This window comes from Schistocerca cancellata, unplaced genomic scaffold, assembly GCF_023864275.1.
Source record: "Schistocerca cancellata isolate TAMUIC-IGC-003103 unplaced genomic scaffold, iqSchCanc2.1 HiC_scaffold_674, whole genome shotgun sequence".
Taxonomy (NCBI): Eukaryota; Metazoa; Arthropoda; class Insecta; order Orthoptera; family Acrididae; genus Schistocerca; species Schistocerca cancellata.
In genome coordinates, this window is record NW_026046685.1 from 445,001 (window position 1) to 450,000 (window position 5,000).

At 54.4% G+C, this 5,000-nt stretch overlaps 1 non-coding gene across 1 annotated transcript in view; it reads left to right on the forward strand.

Moving 5' to 3' along the window:
• The first annotated feature begins 3,461 nt into the window (after positions 1-3,461).
• LOC126138953 (small subunit ribosomal RNA) overlaps positions 3,462-5,000 on the forward strand; it is a 1,909-nt gene continuing 370 nt past the window's right edge. The window contains exon 1 of the ribosomal RNA XR_007528442.1: positions 3,462-5,000. This exon is cut by the window's right edge and continues 370 nt beyond it. This is a non-coding gene — a ribosomal RNA (small subunit ribosomal RNA).

Genomic DNA, 5,000 nt, shown 5'->3' on the forward strand with positions numbered 1-5,000 from the left:
CGCGCGCCCTCTGGTCCTGACATCAACGTCCACAATAAACAGACCATACCGCCCTCTATGGGACGACGCTGACACCGCCACCCACAGACACAACACAGCCATCTATGAGAATGTGACCAAACTACATTACCGTCTGGCCCAGAAACGACACCTCCATCTACAGGAATCCAACGGAACTACACCAACCATACTGCCAAACCACAGCATCGCCATCTATGACAATGTGACGAAGCCACATGCAATAGCCCCATCTACGCGAATCGGACGACACTACGTCCACCATGTCGCGCGCAACACGAAAACTAAATACCGCCATCTGCAAGTCTCCCGAAACATGACCTGCTGCACCGACGATACCGCCACCCCGACTACGACATCGCTAGGTCCCACAGTACCCATTTTCCGACGCCACCCACAAAGCCTGCATCATCTGTCCACCACAGGAACCCGAACGCCAGTGCCTGCGTAGCACGAAGTAGTCAACCGACAATCACTCCACCCGCACCCGCACGTGCCCCACCCCAACCGCCGAAATCGCAACTCCAGCGGATGAACGGCGGACTCTTCCCGCACTCGTACGTTGCAATCCACCCCTATATCTTGCGTTTCACGAAGAGTTATATCCAATATGCCAAATTCCCGCTGTCCCTATACATGCTGTAAGTCTGTGCACACAATATGAACCACACCTCAGCGAGACACTCTATCACACATTACTCTCTGCCTGTAACAGACACAGATACAATATGTAAGCACCAGCATGGACCAACGTCCGGTGCATCCTCTCCGCCACAGTACACCATCCACACTATGATAACCACACCAGGGGGTCCAATTCGAAAATAGAATATCCCACCCGTCCGACATCCACAATTGCTCAGATAAGCCACCCCTACACAGGGGTGCACCCAACACCACCACACTGCCTCCTGTTACGGCACAGAAACAATGGCAGGAATGAATCACACAGGTGTGCCGCTCCCTTGCCGCAACCACAGACGCGGCGCGCCTCCAGTCACGAGCGAAAAGCGCATAAGCGCATAAGCGCATCCTGACGAGACATAACCGCTGTGACATACTGACGCTGCCTCAGACATTCACATACAATGATCACTACCAACGAACCTCGGTCCCCCCCCCCCAACAACACACTCTCTTACCACGTTGTGTACTGTAATCCAACCCATTTCGCACCTTAACCTAACCCATTTTGCACCTTAACCTAACCAAATTCGTAACGCAATTTGTACCGCAATGTAACCCAAGTTGTGCCTTAACCTAACCCAAGTTGTGCCTTAACCTAACCCAAGTTGTGCCTTAACCTAACCCAAGTTGTGCCTTAACCTAACCCAAGTTGTGCCTTAACCTAACCCAAGTTGTGCCTTAACCTAACCCAAGTTGTGCCTTAACCTAACCCAAGTTGTGCCTTAACCTAACCCAAGTTGTGCCTTAACCTAACCCAAGTTGTGCCTTAACCTAACCCAAGTTGTGCCTTAACCTAACCCAAGTTGTGCCTTAACCTAACCCAAGTTGTGCCTTAACCTAACCCACGTTGTGCCTTAACCTAACCCACGTTGTGCCTTAACCTAACCCACGTTGTGCCTTAACCTAACCCACGTTGTGCCTTAACCTAACCCACGTTGTGCCTTAACCTAACCCACGTTGTGCCTTAACCTAACCCACGTTGTGCCTTAACCTAACCCACGTTGTGCCTTAACCTGCTCTGTAATTGGCATATGACACGTTACATTAATCTAGTGTTGTCTAACCACAACCCTCTGAATATAGTTCGCTACTCGCACCGCCCACCCTCTTGTGTATCGTTTCATGTTCAACACTTCGCAAGTGTTGCTTACTTTTGACATGCTCCCGCTGTACACTGTAATGTGGACGACTGCAGGATGTACATCGCCCCCCCCCCTCCCCCCTGCCTTCGCACGCTGGTCGTTCAGGTGCTTGCGTGTTCAATGCACTTCGCAGCTGTTCACTGGCATTCGCATGTCGAAGCGCTCAGTCTACGTCGTGGTACGGCCTGTGTCCACTGTCCGCTGATGTCGTAAGCTTAACCCTCACATTGTACTGCACATAGGTCCGTATGTACTGAATGATACGCTGTGGCACATGTGTGACCGTACAACGACTGCGCCCAACAACAGCGAACCATACGGTCCAAATGTTGTGCACTCAGCCACGTGCCGTCTCCCCATAACAGCTACATTGCAGTGTGGTACGCCATAGAGACGTGTGGGAGTAACGGACGCCCTGGATGGCGATCAGCATGAGCCGTCTGTTGATGTAGTGGCGCGTGTATTCAAACGTAGTCGTCTCTTCTCACACAGTGTGATAGCATGGTGCACCGCGTTCCACATCTGCGACATGGTACAGATGCTGGTTGACAGTCGGTCTCGTAATGGACATCGCATACGTAGGGGGCCACCTCCCACGTGTTCTCTAGTCGTGCACATTTTGTTGCGTGTATGTGGGCAGACGTAGTGTGTCGTGACACCTAACAGACAGGTATGCAATAATCGTTGCATTTGCAAACTGGGATGGACGTCTACGTTTGCTGGTGACGTTACGCAAATGAACAACTGGTAAACCCATTGTGGTACGGTTGTTGTTGCTGGAGGTAAATCAGTAAGGGCAAATCTGTGTGTGAAGCGATACGCGGCGGTGGCTGGGTGGGACCGTCCCCGGCCGGTGAGGGGGGGCCGCCCGGCGTGCTGGCCGCGCGGTGCGTGGGCGCACGCGCTACAGCCGGCTGGTGGGGGCGCCCAGTGGCAGGCGCGCCGGCCGACGGACGCGGCAGGCGGCGCAGCTGCGCGCCGGGGCACCCTGCGCGCGGCGCCGGGCGGCCAAAGTGGGTCCTCGCGGGCCCGGTGCGAAGCGCGGTGGACATCTGCAGTGTGCTGGTCCGACTGAGGACTGTGTGCGTTGAGGATGCGCCGCCGCCCGGCACTCGGCGCCGCGACGCCGTCTGCTGCTCGGTCGCCCCAGCGGTTCTCGCTGGTGGTTTGTATCGCAGTTGTGCAGACGTGTTGGCACGTGCGCTGTGCTGGGAGAGTTCGCTTCGGCACCCACGTGGGGCCTTTGCCCTTCTGTGGCGCTGGCGTTGGAGCTGCCGGTCACCGTAGGTGGCGCGTGTTGTCTCCCGCCGGCAATGCCACGACAGCACGCTCCCGGGCCTCTGTCGGCAGCGGCAAGCTCAGTTGGGAGCACGGGTGGTCGCACCTAAAGCGTCTACTCGCCTAACTCCGGGCGATTGCGCCTCTCTCGAACCCGACCAAGTACTTAGGACGGCGCTGCGCGCCGCCGGGACCTGAGAGGGTTTCGAGGTGTATTGTGCAGGGGAGCTCAGCCTCCTCCTGTTTGCAGAATAATTGAGCGGACGCTTGCGTGTTCGCGCGGGCCCCTGGGACACACTCCCGGGCGGCCGGCTGCTCAGCTCTAGTTGACGCAGCTCCCTGGTTGATCCTGCCAGTAGTCATATGCTTGTCTCAAAGATTAAGCCATGCATGTCTCAGTACAAGCCGCATTAAGGTGAAACCGCGAATGGCTCATTAAATCAGTTATGGTTCCTTAGATCGTACCCACGTTACTTGGATAACTGTGGTAATTCTAGAGCTAATACATGCAAACAGAGTCCCGACCAGAGATGGAAGGGACGCTTTTATTAGATCAAAACCAATCGGTCGGCTCGTCCGGTCCGTTTGCCTTGGTGACTCTGAATAACTTTGGGCTGATCGCACGGTCCTCGTACCGGCGACGCATCTTTCAAATGTCTGCCTTATCAACTGTCGATGGTAGGTTCTGCGCCTACCATGGTTGTAACGGGTAACGGGGAATCAGGGTTCGATTCTGGAGAGGGAGCCTGAGAAACGGCTACCACATCCAAGGAAGGCAGCAGGCGCGCAAATTACCCACTCCCGGCACGGGGAGGTAGTGACGAAAAATAACGATACGGGACTCATCCGAGGCCCCGTAATCGGAATGAGTACACTTTAAATCCTTTAACGAGTATCTATTGGAGGGCAAGTCTGGTGCCAGCAGCCGCGGTAATTCCAGCTCCAATAGCGTATATTAAAGTTGTTGCGGTTAAAAAGCTCGTAGTTGGATTTGTGTCCCACGCTGTTGGTTCACCGCCCGTCGGTGTTTAACTGGCATGTATCGTGGGACGTCCTGCCGGTGGGGCGAGCCGAAGGCGTGCGACCGCCTCGTGCGTGTTCGTGCGTCCCGAGGCGGACCCCGTTGAAATCCTACCAAGGTGCTCTTTATTGAGTGTCTGGGTGGGCCGGCACGTTTACTTTGAACAAATTAGAGTGCTTAAAGCAGGCAAGCCCGCCTGAATACTGTGTGCATGGAATAATGGAATAGGACCTCGGTTCTATTTTGTTGGTTTTCGGAACCCGAGGTAATGATTAATAGGGACAGGCGGGGGCATTCGTATTGCGACGTTAGAGGTGAAATTCTTGGATCGTCGCAAGACGAACAGAAGCGAAAGCATTTGCCAAGTATGTTTTCATTAATCAAGAACGAAAGTTAGAGGTTCGAAGGCGATCAGATACCGCCCTAGTTCTAACCATAAACGATGCCAGCCAGCGATCCGCCGCAGTTCCTCCGATGACTCGGCGGGCAGCCTCCGGGAAACCAAAGCTTTTGGGTTCCGGGGGAAGTATGGTTGCAAAGCTGAAACTTAAAGGAATTGACGGAAGGGCACCACCAGGAGTGGAGCCTGCGGCTTAATTTGACTCAACACGGGAAACCTCACCAGGCCCGGACACCGGAAGGATTGACAGATTGATAGCTCTTTCTTGATTCGGTGGGTGGTGGTGCATGGCCGTTCTTAGTTGGTGGAGCGATTTGTCTGGTTAATTCCGATAACGAACGAGACTCTAGCCTGCTAACTAGTCGCGTGACATCCTTCGTGCTGTCAGCGATTACTTTTCTTCTTAGAGGGACAGGCGGCTTCTAGCCGCACGAGATTGAGCAATAACAGGTCT